The sequence below is a fragment of the Hyperolius riggenbachi genome, chromosome 4 (genome assembly GCF_040937935.1).
Source record: "Hyperolius riggenbachi isolate aHypRig1 chromosome 4, aHypRig1.pri, whole genome shotgun sequence".
Taxonomy (NCBI): Eukaryota; Metazoa; Chordata; class Amphibia; order Anura; family Hyperoliidae; genus Hyperolius; species Hyperolius riggenbachi.
The window spans coordinates 113,520,409-113,539,424 of NC_090649.1; the positions used below are offsets into that span (position 1 = coordinate 113,520,409).

Genomic DNA, 19,016 nt, shown 5'->3' on the forward strand with positions numbered 1-19,016 from the left:
TATTTTTTCTGACCTATTTTTGCTGACTGGACGTCCAGTATTGATATAGATCTATATGTGGCAATCTCATTTGAGTATACTAACCTTGTGGCCAGCCTCATAGCAGCTTTATAGGTAGTTTGAGGAGTGGGCGGGAGTCTCCGATTCATCTCGGGGGGGGGGGGGGGGGGTCAGGGAGTGGGGAGCTGGGTGGCACATTTTTTAACAGGGGATATTATGTATATGATTAATAAAGATTTTGTGTGTTTATTAGGATTTAAAGCTGTAAGTTCTTTTTGTTCAATTGGGTCATACTCACCTTCATTCTAATCTCACCATGGTTTGTACATATCTACCATTGTGATCTGTCACCTGCTGCTTTCCAAACGGCAACTGTTATTACCTGCTTAGCACTAAATCTACCATTAACTGTCTGCTTGTTGTTGGTAATGTTAGCCTATATTTGGTAAATTGTGTGTGTCATTAATAATATCTGCATATTGTTGGTATTATTGTGGTTTTATTTCATAAGAGATGGGGGGGTGGGGGGCGCAACCTGGGGCGTGGCTTGTGTTGAGTGGCGGAGTTTAGGGCACCAGATTTTCTGCGCCTATAGGCTCCTGAGCTGTAAAGCCGGCCTTGAACAAGAGGAACATGGAAGCTGCCCTATTTATTTCCTTTGAAACAATACCAGTTGCCTGGCTATCTTGCTGATCCTCCTAGACCCTGAACAAGCATATGCAGGTGTTTCTGCAATTATTGTCAGATCTGACAAGATTAGCCACATGCTTGTTGCTGGTGTTATTCAAACACTACTGCAGCTATTTCAGCAAGGCTTGGTGTACAGAGGCGCCTGGGTATGCTTCCACCCTCGGTGGAGAGGTGCTACCCCATTTCCTATCTACAGAGTGCGACATCTTAAAAACCTGAGTGGGGTCAGGTTCTAATACTCCCCACCTGCACTTGAAGTGGTTGCCTATGGGTAACCCATGTTTGTGAGTATATCTAAATATTTTTCTTTAAACCACAATTAACTTAACGATATTACACCATATTGGGCTCTCGATTTCTCTTTGTTCTTCCAAGCACTACTGCAGCTATATACAGTAAATCAGCAGTGCTGCCAGGCAACTTGTATTGATTAAAAGGAAATAAATATGGCAGCCTCTATTCTTTTTTTTAACCGTCCTTGAAAGGGAGAAGAAAAAGTTAACATATATTCATCTAGAAGTACATTTGGTGTAATTTTAAATAAACGCCATTTTACTTTCAGTTAACCCAGCAAACTTGTTTTAGATTTGAGTCTTCTCATTTTCTAAAATGTGCCCATATGTTGTGGGGCAATAATCTTGATACAGATGTTCCACCAATGTGTTGCTCCCTGGTACCATAGTTTTATGTTCCGAATTCATGTAATTCCAAAGATGTAATGCATAAGAACTATCAAAAGTTGGCAAGTTCGGCCAGACTTCAAAATACTTTTTCCATGAAGCATATGAGATGGGGTAGAAGCGCCGAGGGTTAAAATAGGATATATTTACGCACGTTGTATCCTCTTTGGATTCTAATACTGACGTACCACACAATTTAGTCGCTAGACGTGTGAAGACTACTGGTCCTTGGTGACCCCATATGTCTCCTCTGTAGTTCTCAACAAAGCTTTACATAAATTGCCAAGTCAAATTGTGGTGTGGAGAGAGACCAAAAACAGCACTGCTGGTACTCTGAGAATGTTCTCCTGCTAGAAAATCAGCCTCAGGTATTGGACGGATTGAGATGACATCAGTGTCCATGTATATTCCACCATATTTCCAAATCATCGCAAACCTACAGGCGTCTGAGCTGACATGGGTCCAATATCGTTCCTTCTTAGGGTCTGTCTAGTGATATAGAAAATAAAAGTAATTTAATACAAAAATAATAAAATAATTTATGTATAGCTTTTAATATAAAGAACATGTGTTAGGATGAAAGAGCTTTACACTTCAAAGACTAGATAAGCGAGTGGGATCATGGTGTTCGACCTCAAGGCAAATTGAGCCAATGTCGCTTAGCAAGATTCTCCTCGAATTCTGCACCCAGGTTGGCTGTGTAGCCATAACATGGACGTATGGTAGAACTACCTAGAGGGCTGGTCCAGTGGGAAAAGCATTGGGCGGGGCGGGGGGGGGGACACTGCAATGTCCCTTTACTTAGCAAATCACTTTATCCAACAATGCAGCATCACCTGCCCTGGCAGCCATCACTATAGATCCCACCACAGCCCTTCAAGAAGGGGGAATTGGTAGAGGTTTCTCACTGTGTCATGTTGCACAGCTGTTAGGACAGAAAGAAAGATAGATGGGGAGGCTTTCTATATCTATTGCAGGGACAGTTATTTAAAGGGACACTTAAACCTGTTTTACTTACCTGGGTCTTCTACCAGCCCCTTGCAGCTGTCTTGTGTTCACATAGCCAATCACTGTCCCTGGAATAGATATAGAAAGTCTCCTCTTCTACTGTATCTTTCTTTCTGTCCCGATATTGGTCACATTGTGAGTCGGGCATGCACTTAGCAGCACAAATTTTCATCCAATTCAATTATAATAATCAAATAGGATGGTTGGTCGGCCACCATGTCGCCTGATGTATGGCCACATTAACATTCTCGTTAATGAGTGTGGACTGCAATGGAGACCCTTTTGTCCTCTAGCCTGAACACCTCCTCTCACTCTCGCATCCAAGACTTCTCACGGACTGTCCCTTTCTTTTGGAACTCCCTCCCACAGCCTGTTCATCATGCTCCGAGCCTGGAAAACTTCAAATGCACTTTGAAAACACTCCTACTCAGACAAGCATATAATATGTTATAGGTAGCACCAAAGGTTCACTGCCTCACCCATTAACCCCTGTGTCTCCTTCCCTAAGGAGTAAGCTCGCAAGTAGTGTTGGGCGAACAGTGTTCGCCACTGTTCGGGTTCTGCAGAACATCACCCTGTTCGGGTGATGTTCGAGTTCGGCCGAACACCTGACGGTGCTCGGCCAAACCGTTCGGCCATATGGCCGAACTAAGAGCGCATGGCCGAACGTTCCCCGAACGTTCGGCTAGCGCTGTGATTGGCCGAACGGGTCACGTGGTTCGGACCCGAACGCGCTCTGATTGGCCGAACTGTCACGTGGTTCGGGTAAATAAATACCCGAACCACGTCATATCTCCGCCATTTGTCTGTGGGTTTAGCTTTGGGTAGGCAGGCAGGGTAGTTCGCGCTCCAGCCACGCTAGCCAGGGTCCCCCCCAGTCATTGTGTGTCGCTGCTGGGAATAGTAGTACACCGCTCGCTCAGCATTCTGTTTACTGCCACTCTGTGTACCTCGCTCAGCCACACTATATAGCATTCTGTTTACTGCCACTCTGTGTCTGCTGGGAATAGTAGTACACCGCTTGCTCAGCCACACTATATAGCATTCTGTTTACTGCCACTCTGTGTACCTCGCTCAGCCACACTATATAGCATTCTGTTTACTGCCACTCTGTGTCTGCTGGGAATAGTGGTACACCGCTCGCTCAGCCACACTATATAGCATTCTGTTCACTGTTCTGTGTCTGCTTGGAATAGTGGTACACCGCTCGTTCAGCCACACTATATAGCATTCTGTGTACTGTTCTGTGTCTGCTGGGAACAGTAGTACACCGCTCGTTCAGCCACACTATATAGCATTCTGTGTACTGTTCTGTGTCTGCTGGGAACAGTAGTACACCGCTCGCTCAGCCACACTATATAGCATTCTGTTCACTGTTCTGTGTCTGCTGGGAATAGTGGTACACCGCTCGCTCAGCCACACTATATAGCATTCTGTTCACTGTTCTGTGTCTGCTGGGAATAGTGGTACACCGCTCGCTCAGCCACACTATATAGCATTCTGTTTACTGTTCTGTGTCTGCTGGGAATAGTGGTACACCGCTCGCTCATCCACACTATATAGCATTCTGTTCACTGTTCTGTGTCTGCTGGGAATAGTGGTACACCGCTCGCTCAGCCACACTATATAGCATTCTGTTCACTGTTCTGTGTCTGCTGGGAATAGTGGTACACCGCTCGCTCATCCACACTATATAGCATTCTGTTCACTGTTCTGTGTCTGCTGGGAATAGTGGTACACCGCTCGCTCAGCCACACTATATAGCATTCTGTTCACTGTTCTGTGTCTGCTGGGAATAGTGGTACACCGCTCGCTCAGCCACACTATATAGCATTCTGTTCACTGTTCTGTGTCTGCTGGGAATAGTGGTACACCGCTCGCTCAGCCACACTATATAGCATTCTGTTTACTGTTCTGTGTCTGCTGGGAATAGTGGTACACCGCTCGCTCATCCACACTATATAGCATTCTGTTCACTGTTCTGTGTCTGCTGGGAATAGTGGTACACCGCTCGCTCAGCCACACTATATAGCATTCTGTTCACTGTTCTGTGTCTGCTGGGAATAGTGGTACACCGCTCGCTCAGCCACACTATATAGCATTCTGTGTACTGTTCTGTGTCTGCTGGGAACAGTAGTACACCGCTCGTTCAGCCACACTATATAGCATTCTGTGTACTGTTCTGTGTCTGCTGGGAATAGTGGTACACCGCTCACCCGTCACTGTATAGCATTGTGCTCTGTGTCGCTGCTGGGAATAGTGGTACTGTATAGCATTTCTGTACTGCCACTGTACTGCTGCCAGTCAGCGTGTACTGTAAGGATAAGTGAAATGAGGAAGAAATCCGGTGAAAGAGGGAGGGGCAAGGGAAGAGGTGTTTCCCCTGACGGTTCACGTACAGGCCACAGGGGAGCACCCAAGAAAACCCACTCAATACCGCCCATGTTGTCCAGGACAACAACCCTCACAAATCCAAAAGAACAGGACCAGATAATTACTTGGATGACCTCTCAAGCGTCCAGCAGTGGGTTAAGCAGCACCAGCACATCACGCACGAGGTCCGAGTCCTCAGCCAGTTACAAGGAGCCAGTGGGCACAAAGCTGACACAACCGGCAGCGACACCACGCACACAACTGCCAGATAACCAGTCCGATGAATTACCTCAGGACACAATGGGGTATTCGCAGGAGCTATTCCCAGCCCAACAAACTTCCACCTTTCAAAGGTCAATGGAGGAACAGCCAGAAATGTTGTGCCTGGATTCACAACCGTTAACTGTGGGAAATGCACCGCGCACTGAAATACGAGGCGAGTCCGAAGAGGACTCGGAAACCCAAATCCCAGAGCAATTTGGGCAGGAGGGGTTGCAATTGCAGGAGGTCGGCCGACAAGATCTGGAAGACGACGTTGGAGTGTGCTGCGCAGAGGTTGTTGTGGGGAGCTCTACTCCACGGCGGTGGCCCACAATGACATATGACGAGTTTGAGGAGATGGAAGAGGAGGGTATGGACAATGTGGACAGAGACCCAGATTTTGTTTGTGAACGAGAACATCGCCGTCGTAGCAGCAGCACAGATGAGTCTGTTGAAGAACACACTGCTGCACGAGTTCGCCTTGTGCCACAAGGTAGGCGGCGCGCAATTTCAGGCACCACAAGCGTGGAAGTTCAAGTGAGAGGCAAAAGAGGAGCAAACAGAAATCGCCAGCAAGGAGGCAGGTGCTCCAAAGTCTGGGCTTTCTTTGAAGACTGCACTGAGGATGTTACCATGGCGATTTGCAAGGTGTGCAAGACCCGCCTGAGCAGGGGGAAAAATATTAACAACCTCTCCACCACCAGCATGAGCCGTCACATGCTATCCAAACATCCCACTCTTTGGGCAAACGCGTCAGGACAGGGTACCAGAAACAACACTGCCTCCCTTGGGTTCACCAGACCCGCCTCAGCAGCAGCAGTAGCCCAGCCATTGCGTGGTTCACAACATTCACAAACATCAGACGACGCTGACACTGTCACTTTCCGGAGTAGTGCTCTTGAGGTCTCCCAGTGTTCATCAAACACAACAACCAACAGCCCTTCCGTGTGCAGCGCTACGGTTCAGTTGTCTGTGTCGGAGATGTTTGAGCGCAAGAGGAAATTGCCAGCAAATGACCCCCGGGCCGTGGCAGTAACAGCCAGCATAGCCAAGCTTCTGGCCTGCGAAATGCTGCCATATCGATTGGTGGAGACAAACAGCTTCAAGGGCATGATGTCAGTGGCCATCCCACGTTACGTGGTTCCCAGCCGCTACCACTTTGCACGCTCTGCAGTGCCTGAGTTGCATGAGCACGTGGTCAGCAAAATAACCCGAAGCTTGAAGAATGCCGTTGCCTGCAAGGTTCACCTCACCACTGACACCTGGACGAGTGCGTTCGGCCAGGGTCGATACATCTCCCTTACCGCGCACTGGGTGAACCTTGTGGAGCCTGGCAGCGATTCCTCACCTGCTACGGCACGGGTGTTGCCCACGCCACAAACAGCTGCACCGCCGTCCCTCCCACTGGATAACAGCAGCACCTACCTCTCTGACTCCTTCTCCTCCAACGCATCTCAAAGCTGTACCTCATCCGGAAACGCTAACCCAGCAGCAGTAGGATCGTGGAAGCAGTGCAGCACAGCTGTTGGCATGCGTCAACAAGCGTTGCTGAAGCTAATCTGCCTTGGGGATAAGCAGCACACAGGGGAGGAAATTTGGAGGGGAATAAAGGAACAGACGGATTTGTGGCTGGCACCGCTGGACCTGAAACCGGGCATGGTTGTGTGTGATAATGGGAGTAATCTCATTCGCGCTTTAAGGTTGGCTAAGCTGACACACATCCCTTGCCTGGCGCACGTGATGAACCTAGTAGTTCAGCGGTTCCTGAGGACATACCCAGGCGTGCCCGATCTGCTGTTGAAGGTGCGTCGAGTGTCCAAACATTGTAGAAATTCCAGTACTGCTTCGGGGGCACTCGCCAAGATGCAGGAGCGCTTCAATCTCCCCCACCATCGCTTGCTGTGTGATGTCCCTACGCGCTGGAATTCTACGCTGCACATGCTAGCCCGCTTTTGCGAGCAGAAGAGTGCAGTGGTCCAGTACATGACGGCGCAGTACCGAGGCGCATCCGGCCAGCTGCCAAGCTTCTGTGGATCCGATTGGGCCAACATGTTGGACCTCTGCCAAGTCCTCCAAAATTTTGAGCAATCCACGTTGCTTGTGAGCAGTGACAACTCTTCAGTCAGCATTACCATACCACTGCTGTGTTTACTGAAGAGGTCGATGTTAAAAATCAAGGAAACAGCTGTCATGATGCAACTGGGGGAATCTGAAGGAGAAAACGATCAGCGTGATGGTACCAACATCAGGCCATCCGCCTCAGGGAACGCTGGCCCCAGCAGCTATGACGAAGAAGAGGAGGAGGAACAGCTGGAGTTGGAGCAGGAATTTCATGCCACCACTGACGAGGGCCAGAGCGGTGCACGTTGGACTTCCACAATTCAACGCGAATGGTCAGCAGAAGCAGACCAGGAGGAAGGTGACGACTATGATGCATCACAACAACTATCACAACGCTCACAAGAGGATGATGAGGATTCTGGTAGGACTCTGGCACACATGGCTCAATTCATGCTAGACTGCATTGAACGTGACCCACGCATTGTGCGCATTCTGGACAACACCAATTACTGGGTTTATACCCTTCTGGATCCACGGTACAAACACAATGTTCCAAAACTGCTTGAAGAAAGAGTCAGACAGGTCAAAATGGAAGAATACCAGCAGGCCCTTGTGGAGACTTTAGAGAGGAGATTGACATCCTCCCCCTCCTCTAGCCAGTTGTACGCAGACAGACTGACTTCCGCAAACCCAGGACGACCAGGAGGGCAGCAAACAACGCAAGCCGCAGCTAGTACCCAAAAGGGAATGGTATCGGCAGTGTCCTTGGAGTGGGAAAATTTTCTGACACCCATGCAGCCGCAGCCCACTGAACAGCAAGCGTGCAGATCCACCTCCAACACCGATCGCCTGGAGAAGATGGTCAAGGACTACATGTCAGATGGCGTAGCTGTGTCGAACCATCCATCTGCACCCTTCAACTATTGGGTATCGAAGCTAGACACCTGGCACGAACTGGCAATGTACGCAATAGAGGTGCTGGCTTGCCCGGCAGCCAGCGTTATGTCGGAACGCTGTTTCAGTGCTGCCGGAGGCATCGTCACAGATCGGCGTATCCGCCTCTCTACAGACAATGCAGACCGTCTGACTCAAATTAAAATGAATCAATCCTGGATTGGAAATGACTACGCAACACTCCAGGACCCCAACCAAGTAACATGACCAATGAACATCTGGGATGGTGTTGCGTTTCCGGGCCCTGTTTATTGAACCTCTCATCTGTATTACATTTATGACTGCATGGCGGCAAAAAGCATTGCTGCTATATCCGCACGCTTTTTGTCCACATGCAAGGCCTGGGTTGTTGTGTCTCACAAAGCGTGGCCTTCTCCTCCTGCGCCTGCTCCTGTTCCATCACGTCTGCTGCTGCTGGGTTAGCGTTGCCGCGTGGTCCCTGTTTATTGAACCACTTATCTTTATTACATTTATGACTGCATGGCGGTACAAAGCATGCTATCCGCACGCTTCTTGCCCTCATGCAAGGCCTGGGTTGTTGTGTCTCACAAAGCGTGGCCTTCTCCTCCTGCGCCTCCTCCTGTTCCATCACGTCTGCTGCTGCTGGGTTAGCGTTGCCGCGTGGTCCCTGTTTATTGAACCACTTATCTTTATTACATTTATGACTGCATGGCCGTACAAAGCCTGCTATCCGCACGCTTCTTGCCCTCATGCAAGGCCTGGGTTGTTGTGTCTCACAAAGCGTGGCCTTCTCCTCCTGCGCCTGCTCCTGTTCCATCACGTCTGCTGCTGCTGGGTTAGCGTTGCCGCGTGGTCCCTGTTTATTGAACCACTTATCTTTATTACATTTATGACTGCATGGCGGTACAAAGCCTGCTATCCGCACGCTTCTTGCCCTCATGCAAGGCCTGGGTTGTTGTGTCTCACAAAGCGTGGCCTTCTCCTCCTGCGCCTGCTCCTGTTCCATCACGTCTGCTGCTGCTGGGTTAGCGTTGCCGCGTGGTCCCTGTTTATTGAACCACTTATCTTTATTACATTTATGACTGCATGGCGGTACAAAGCCTGCTATCCGCACGCTTCTTGCCCTCATGCAAGGCCGGGGTTGTTGTGTCTCACAAAGCGTGGCCTTCTTCTCCTCCTGCGCCACCCTCCTCCTGTTCCATCACGTGTGCTGCTGCTGGGTTAGCGTTACCGGTCCCTTTTCCTGGAACCTCTTATATGTATTACATTTATGACTGCATGCCGACAAAAAACATGTTACCTGTGCAAAGAAAACAGACATTTCCCGCATTTAAAAGACAGTTTTCCCTTTGAAACTTTAAAATCGATTTTCTCAAAAACTATAAGCTCTTTTTGCTAATTTTTTTTTCCTCTTGTACCCACTCCCAAGGTGCACATACCCTGCAAATTTGGGGTATGTAGCATGTAAGGAGGCTTTACAAACCACAAAAGTTCGGGTCCCCATTGACTTCCATTATGTTCGGAGTTCGGGTCGAACACCCGAACATCGCGGCCATGTTCGGCCTGTTCGGCCCGAACCCGAACATCTAGATGTTCGCCCAACACTACTCGCAAGGGCAGGGACCTCCTCCTAGTATTTCTCATACTGCTGTAATTTACCATATGAACATGTACCAACCTACTATAATATATGTATAGTCGTTATAACCCTCAGAACCCCCCCCCCCCCACACACACACACCTCTACCTATCCCTAACCCTTAGAATCAGAATCAGAATCATTTATTTCGCCAAGTACAACATGAGTTGTACCCGGAATTGATTTTGGCACAAACAGGGTCGGTGATGGTACAGTAAGCATACATAAGGTACAGTAGATACAGTACTCCCCCCGAGATACTCATATATCCGGCCGTCATTGCTTCATTGTGATACGCAAGCCCCTTCACTGCGGCAAGGTAACGATCACTAAGGGGAATAGACACATGTACATGCCTTTTGTTTTGTTTTTGCAGCCGCATTGCAGCCAGAAAAATTAGGCAGGCATGTACACGCACCAGAAAAATTATTATAGCGGCCGCTGCTAGCAGCGGCTTTAGAAATTCAGGAATCTGCCTGGAGTCCTGGACCCTGTTGGTGGTGGCGGAGAAGGCAGTCAAGCGGCCTGCAGGCAGAGATGCTGTGTGGGGACCGACTTAGTCTTGGGGCAGGCAGTCACACGGCGAGCAGGTAGAGATGCTCTGTGTGGGGACTGACTTAGTCTTCGGGCGAGCAGTAGCCCTCCAGGATCCATGCCTCATTCATTTTGATAAAGGTGAGGTACTGAACACTTTTGTGACCTAGGCGACTTCTCTTCTCAGTGAAAATGCCTCCAGCTGTGCTGAAGGTCCTTTCTGACAGGACGCTTGAGGCAGGGCAAGACAGAAGTTGGATGGCAAATTGGGACAGCTCTCGCCACAGGTCAAGCCTGCACACCCAGTACTCCAGGGGTTCAACGCTGCTCATAGTGTCTACATCCAGACTTAAGGCCAGGTAGTCAGCTACCTGCCGGTCGAGGCGTTGGTGGAGGGTGGATCCGGAAGGGCTAAGTCGAGGCGTTGGACTAAAGAATGTCTGCATGTCCGACATCACCATGAGATCGCTGGAGCGTCCTGTCCTTGCCTGTGTGGACATGGGAGAAGGATTACTGGCAGTGATACCTTTATTTCATTGTGCTGTGACATCAAACTTAAACGCACTGTAAAGCATAGTTGCCATATTGTTCTGCAAGTGCTCCATCCTTTCTGCCTTCAGGTGAGTTGGTAACATCTCCTCCACTTTGTGCTTATACCGAGGGTCTAGTAGCGTGGCCACCCAGCACAGCTCATTCCCATGTTTTTATACGAGGGTCCCTCAACAGGCTGGACAGCATGAAAGATGCCATCTGGACAAATTTGGATGCAGACGTACTATCCATCTCCTCTTGCTCTTCCTCAGTGATGTCAGGTACGTTCTCCTCCTCCCCCAGCCATGAAGAATACCACAGGAACGTTGAGCAGCACAAGCCCCCTGCGATGCCTGCTGTGGTTGTTCTTCCACCTCCTCCTCAAAAAAACCACCTTCCTCATCATCTGACTCCTCTTCCCCACACGACTCTTCCTCCTCCTCCTCCCCCCTCTGTGCTGCCGCAGGTGTTGAGGAAACATCTGGTTCTGCTCATAATTGATCTCACAACTCTTCCTCCTGTTCCTGTAACTGTTCCTGTTCACGCTCCTCCACAGCTTGTCAGCTTGATCCACCACTCTACGCATGGCACACTCCAGGAAGAAAGCGTATGGGATCAAGTCGCTGATGGCGCCTTCTATGTTTGTCACCTCCTCAAATGGCCACATGAGCCTGCTGCAGGCATTTCGCATGAGTGTCCAGTACTTCGGCCAGAACATCCCCATCTCCCCAGAGCATGTCCTTTTACTGTAGTTGTAGAGATAGTGGTTGACGGATTTTTCCTGTTGTAGCAGGCGGTTAAACATCAGGAGCGTTGATTTCCAGCGAGTCGGGCTATCGCAAATCAAGCGCTTCACAGTCAAGTTTTTTCTCTGCTGAATATCGGCCAAGCGTGCCATGGCCGTGTAAGGTCGCCTGAAATGCCTACACACATTCCTGGACTGCTTCAGGTCGTCCTGTAAGCCTGGGTACTTACACACAAATCTCTGAATTATTAGATTCAGCACATGTGCCATGCAGGGTACATGTGTCAATTTTCCCAAATTCAAAGCCGTAATGAGATTGCTGCCATTGTCACACACCATGTTGCTGATCTCCAGTTGGTGCGGGGTTAGCCACTGATACGTCTTTTTGATAAGAGCAGCCAGGTGAGCTGCTCCAGTGTGACTCTCCGCTTTGAGGCAAGATATGTCTAAGATGACGTGACACCATCGTACCTGGCATGCAGCATAGGCCCTGGGGAGCTGGGGCTGTGTAGCTGGAGAGGAGATCGCAGCATCAGTAGAGTTGTACTGCCACTCAGCCAAGGAGGAGGAGGAGGATGACAGCAAAGAGGATGTAGCAGGAGGAGTAGGAGGAGAAGGAGAGGAGGTGGCAGGAGGCCTGCCTGCAAGCCATGGAGGTGTCACAACTAGGTTTGCTGCACAGCCACCTACTCCCTGCTTGCCAGCGGTCACCAGGTTGACCCAATGGGCTGTGTAAGTAATGTACCTGTCCTGACTACTTGGCAGACCAGGCATCCGTGGTCAGATGGACCCTTGACCCAACGCTGTGTGCCAGAGATTACACCACTTGCCTTTCAACTTCACGGTACAGTTTGGGTATCACCTTTTTTGAGAAATAATTGCGGCCTGGTATCCTCCACTGCGGTGTCCCAATGGCCACACATTTTCAGAAGGCCTCAGAGTCCACTTGCTGGTATGGTAACAGCTGGCGAGCTAACAGTTCCGCCAAGCCAGCTGTCAGACGCTGGGCAAGGGGGTGACTGGCAGACATTGGCTTCTTCCACTCAAAGATTGCCCTCACGGACACCTGGCTGCTGCTGTGGGCAGAGGAGCAGGAACCGCTCAAGGTGAGAGGCAGAGTGGAGGAGGGTGGCTGTGATTGTGAAGGTGCAAGGGAGAAAGCGGCTGAAGATGATACACCTGAAGGAGGAAGAGGAGAAGGAGGGTGGCTTTGCTTTTGTGTGCTGCTTTTCCTCAGGTGGTCTTCCCATTGCAGTTTGTGCCTTTTCTCCATGAGCCTTCGTAAGGCAGTTGTCCCTACGCGGGTGTTGGCCTTTCCACGGCTCAATTTTTGGTGGCAGAGAGAACAGATGGCATTGCTCTCATCTGAGGTAGACACACACAAAAATGTCCATACCGCTAAGCCCTGGGGTGATGGCACTATGGTGGCGTCAGCAGTTGACGTTGAAGGGCATGTTGGCTGGTTGTCCATAGATGGCGATACATGGTGCCAGACACTGCCACCATCTGTTTCTGACAATGAGCTCCCCCTGCTTCTTTCAGGAACTTGTCTCCTCCTACTCCTCTCTGACTCCCCCTCTGAACTGTCCCGCTGTTCATCTCCTCTATTGGGAACCTATGTGACATCAGTATCATTGTCATCATCATAATCATCCTGCTCAGCTTCGCTTGTATCAGACACCTCCAAAACTGCACCAACAGCAGGTACTTCATCATCCTCCTCCTCACACCTTACGTCCATAGTGTCGCCTAACTCAGACATATGAGGTGGTGTAACTTGCTTAGCGCCTTCATCTTGTTGTAACAATAATGGCTGTGAATCAGTGACTTCCCCACCAAATACCTTTTGCGAAGTGTCAAATGTAGCGGATGTGGTGCTTGGAGTAGCGCTGGTGGCTGCGGAAGATGAGGTGCTCTGTGTTAAATAGTCAACCACGTCCTGACAATCTTGGGAGTTGATGGGACGTACCTTCTTCTGAGCACTGTACTTTGGTCCAGGGCTGCACAAAATCACGTCAGCACGACCTCGAGCAGACCTGCCTCCGGGTTTGCCTCTGGCTCTGCCTGTTGTTTGTCCATATTGGGGGGGATGAAGTGAAAGGTATGCACTGACTTGACTAATACAATGTGCAGTCACACAGGTGCAATGAAAGGTATTAGGGATGATCGGAACCAGCAAATTCCGTTCCGCCGGAAATCACGGATTCCGTCAATGATAAATTCTGTCGCTATGAAAATTCGGCCGGATTTGTATGAAATTCCGCGGAATTCCGGATTCCGTCAGAAATGTTTAAAAAATCTCTCTTTCTCTCTCTCTCTCTCTCTCCCTCCTCCTCCTCCTCCTCCTCCTCCTTTTCCTCCTCCTCCTCCTCTTCCTCCTCCTACTACTACTACACACTGAGACCTGGGTTTAAATCCCAGCCATGGTGTGTAAGCTGACTTTTAAAAAAGTACAAATCCTTAATAATGCTACTTTTTCTATTGGATTGATCATAATGGTAAATGCTAGGCCAGCTTTAGCATGTAGTGTGGTTGGTGGTCTAGGGGGTAAGACAGATACCTACTACACACTGAGACCTGGGTTCAAATCCCAGCCATGGTATGTAAGCTGTTTTGAAAAACTGCAATTCCCTACTCGGTGATACAAGAAGAGAGAGAGTTAGAGAGAGAGAGAGAGAGAGAGGTGCAGTTAACAGGTATGCACGGACTGGTATATAAAACAGCGTGCGGTCACACAGGTGCAGTGAACAGGTATGCACGGACTGTTATTACAAATATGCAGCTGTCACGCACACACAGGTACCCTGAACAGGTATGCAGTGACTAGTATTACAAATGTGCAGCTGTCACACACACAGGTACCGTGAACAGGTGCAGTGACTGGTATATAACACCACGTGCTTCTGTTACGGAGGTGCAGTAAACATGAACAGGTATACAGTGATTGGTATTACAAATGTGCAGCTGTCACACACACAGGTACCGTGAACAGGTGCAGTGGCTGGTATATAATATAACACTGCGTGCGGTCACGTAGGTGCACTGAACAGGTATGCAGTGATTGGTATCAATACAATGTGCAGCTGTCACACACACAGGTACCGTGAACAGGCGAAGTGACTGGTATATAACACTGCGTGCTTCTGTCACACAGCTGCAGTAAACATGAACAGGTATGCAGTGATTGGTATTACAAATGTGCAGCTGTCACACACACACAGGTACCGTGAACAGGTGCAGTGACTGGTATATAACACTGCATGCTTCTGTCACACATAGAGATGAGCTGAAATTTTCGAAATTTCGAACTGCTTTTATTACGAATGCGAAATTTAACATTACGACCCAAATTCGTAATTTCGTAATTAATTTTCAAATCGTAATTTACAATTTCGTAATCGAAATTTCACTCCCATAATTACGAATTTCGTGTGTCCAACCGAAATTTTAGTTTTTCACGTTTGTAAGGGTTTGTATCCCTCTAGATGCCTAAAATGAATAGCACAGCCAGCCGCCTCCTCCTCTCTCTCTCTCCCCCTCTCTCCCTCTCCCTCTCCCTCTCCCTCTCTCCCTCTCTCTCCCTCTCTCTCCCTCTCTCTCTCTCTCTCTCCAGAGATCTGTAGTATTTCAAAACCATACTCACATTCATGACATGTCCAGGGATCAAACCCAGGCCAACCACATGGAAGACAGCTATGCTCACCACCATACCACCAAACACACACTAAATAGACTGCTAACCTAAATCTTACTTGTAGACAGTCATATGAGACACATGCTGGGTGCAGGGCTTTGTGATTGGACCATGGACCATGCGATAGAGTGAGGTGCAAAAATGAAATCATGCCTAGCAGAGGATGGTTTCACAATGCTAAATGCTAGGCTGGCTGTGGTGCAATTGGTTAGTGCATCTGGCTGGTAACAGCAAGGTTACAGGTTCAATTCCATCCAGGCATGTCTTTTCCTTTTGCGTTCAACAGTTGTCCAAACAGAGCCAACAGAGCCCCAGATAGCCATGTAGAGTTAGGTCACAGCTAGCCTGGCTGTGGTGCAATTGGTTAGTGTGTCTGGCTGGTAACAGCAAGGTTACAGGTTCGATTCCATCCAGGCATGTCTTTTCCTTTTGAGTTCAACAGTTGTCCAAACACCGAGCACAAAGTTTTGCATGCGTAAAGTTTTACGCACGCAAAATACCCCATGGGGTTCAATGGCGCAGCGCGCGCACGCAAAAGGAAAAGACATGCCTGGATGGAATCGAACCTGTAACCTTGCTGTTACCAGCCAGACACACTAACCAATTGCACCACAGCCAGGCTAGCTGTGACCTAACTCTACATGGCTATCTGGGGCTCTGTTGGCTCTGTTTGGACAACTGTTGAACGCAAAAGGAAAAGACATGCCTGGATGGAATTGAACCTGTAACCTTGCTGTTACCAGCCAGATGCACTAACCAATTGCACCACAGCCAGCCTAGCATTTAGCATTGTAAAACCATCCTCTGCTAGGCATGATTTCATTTTTGCACCTCACTCTATCGCATGGTCCATGGTCCAATCACAAAGCCCTGCACCCAGCATGTGTCTCATATGACTGTCTACAAGTAAGATTTAGGTTAGCAGTCTATTTAGTGTGTGTTTGGTGGTATGGTGGTGAGCATAGCTGTCTTCCATGTGGTTGGCCTGGGTTTGATCCCTGGACATGTCATGAATGTGAGTATGGTTTTGAAATACTACAGATCTCTGAGAGAGAGAGAGAGAGAGAGAGAGAGAGAGAGAGAGAGAGAGAGAGAGAGAGAGAGAGGAGGAGGAGGAGGAGGAGGAGGAGGAGGAGGAGGAGGAGGAGGAGGAGGAGGAGGACTGGCTGTGCTATTCATTTTAGGCATCTAGAGGGATACAAACTTTAAAATACTAAATTTCGTAATCGTAATTACGAAAATTTGCGTAATTTGCGAAAATTACGAAATTCCGATTACTGTTAAAATCGTAATTGTAGTAATTTCGCGAAATTTCGGAAATTCGTAATTAGGTCATTACGCTCATCCCTAGTCACACAGGGGCAGTAAACATGAACAGGTATGCAGTGATTGGTATTACAAAGGTAGGCACGGAATGTGTTGGACCTGGCAGAGGCACAGTAGGAATTAGCAAGGGGCCAAAGGCCAGCTGCGACTGACTGACATGGCTGTATATGTAAGTGTCAGTGGGACACAAAAAAAAAACATAGATCAAAAGAACAACATTAGCTCTCAAAAGAGCTGTTGAGGGGTGCTTTTCATCAATAGGTATCAGCAAGAGCAAGCTTACAAGCCTAACAAGAGCCTAACTAAGCTTTCCCTATGCCTCTGCAGCAACTCTCCCTTCTCTAATTACTGCAGCCACACCGAGTGAGGGAAATGCCTGCCTTTTATAAGGGGGGGGGGGGGGGGCTCCAGGATTGGCTACCATGTGTCTGCTGACTATGATGTAGAGGGTCAAAGTTGAGCCTAATGATGAAGTATATCGAACTCGCATATAGTTTGCGGTTCACCGCGACCGCAAACCACCGAAGTTTGCTTGTTCGCATTCACATGCAAACCGTTCGGGCCATCTCTAACGAGGGCAACGAGAAAGAAAGCAGTGAAAGAAGATAAGACCTCCCCCCCCCTAGGATTGCAGTGCAACCCAGCCCATTTAATGTCCCACTTGGCAGGCTGTGATGGATCGGCAGCTGCTGGTCAGGCACTATGTAGTAAGGTGCCAGTAGGTGCCAAATCAGTGGGCCTGCCCTCTGCCAGATGCTGGATTATATAAGCCTGGCAGGTCCCATGGAGACCAGGTGGAGGGTGGCAGCACCAGGTTGTTGGAGCAGGGTGCGGCGACCGGGGGACCAGGCCAGGGTGGCCTCAGCAAAGTTCCTCTGTGGAGCGCCTGGATATGGATGGTGGTCTGGCTCTCTAGGGGACACAGAAGAGACATCAGGACTCCCAGACAGCAGAAAGCAAAAGGCAGGCAGAGCATGTCAGCTGGAGGTTGTGGTGCCTGCATCAGGGTGAAGCAGCTCCTGGGCCTATGGTCGTAGCCACGTGGCTAACGTCCACACAGATGATATACTATGGCCCTATGATGGGAGTGAGCAATGCAGCAGTGGGCAGCTTGAGTAACAGCTGTAGGCCAGAGGAGTAGCAACACTAACTTAAGTGGCCCAGGCAGGCGGAGCTGTGCCTATAACCACCTGTGTGCAGCTCTGTGGTCCAGTTACCGTGTGCAGAAAGGTGGGCGGCTGAACCATGTGGGTGGGCTGGAAACCTCCGGTGGCCACAGGTGCCAGGCAGAAATTATGGTATTCTGGCTACAGGCCTAGGGGAGTAGGGGACCACGTGGGTGGGCTAAATGTAGTGGCTGCTGGCTGCAATCTGGGCAGCAGTGGAGAGAGATCCAGATCTTCTTGTGGACAGTGGAGTGGACAGGTCCCGTAGGCTGTATCAGCAGCATGCCCTGGTTCCCTCTGCAGTGGCAGAATGCAGATCAGGTAGCGGAGGTTAGATCCAGAACCCTGCGCAGCCAGAGCTCGTGGCCACGATCAGCTGAGCGCCCGATCAGCTGGCCACCCACAAACAGGCCTGTGTGTTTCCCCGTGTTCCTTCGGTTGGCTCCCTGGCTATGTTCCCCAGGCTGTGTGGTGGTGATGGTGCTGCAAGCGGCTGGCTCACGATCGGCCGCTCGAGAACAGTAGATCCCCTGCAGCCAGCTGACCAAGCACATAGCTGATCAGCTGACATTCCAAGGCCTGATCAGCTGGCATTCTGCGGCCCACTGGCTGGATGGGAATCTGCATTCATCACGCCCGTGACCCCTGCCACTTCACCATTCCTCCCAGAAGGGGAGAAAGAGCAGGTGAGGGATTTTAAGGGGGCGAAAGGAGAAAAAGGACCAGAGCCCTGTCGTTGCAGCGTCCTGTTATGGCACCATCTTGGTGATATTATCACCTGACCTTAAGTATTTGTTTATTTCTTCCCCTTTTATTTTTATACTGTACTACTATTGTCTCTATAATTGTTGATTTTAATGATTTTCTGTATATATGAATTATTGCATTTATTATTTGTTCAGCTACACCTACTATTCAGCCACACAAAACAAATCCTAGCTTACTGAAGATTCACTACAGAAAATTGTTCTTATTAGTCAGAACAGGGTGTGTTTTAACCGTTTTATTTGCAGGTATTAATATCAGGCAGATTGGCCTTCTCTGTCCCATGTGCACTGAGATGGTGGCAGCCTAGTATTTTGTGATTTGTAGTTCACACGTCTCCTTTTGGTCTGTCTGCAGTCGAGTTCCAGCGGTTTCTGCGCACCAATTGCGACCACGAGATTGAATGGTCTGTTTGCTGAAACCGATTGGAAATCGTAATGAAGAATGACCAGCACCATCCGTATTCTTATTGCTCTTTTATTGTATAAATAGATCTAGTACCGCCATCAGCAATAATACAGATGGTGCCGGTCATTCTTCATTACGATTGACATATCTGCAGTGCTGGCAGACAGACCGAGGCACATCCATCAGGAAGCAAAAGAAGGGTGCTGCACTCCTACTATTT

General features: G+C 49.2%; 1 pseudogene; it reads right to left on the minus strand.

Moving 5' to 3' along the window:
• Positions 1–1,200: 1,200 nt before the first annotated feature.
• LOC137571055 (alpha-1,4-N-acetylglucosaminyltransferase-like) overlaps positions 1,201–19,016 on the minus strand; it is an 81,179-nt pseudogene continuing 63,363 nt past the window's right edge.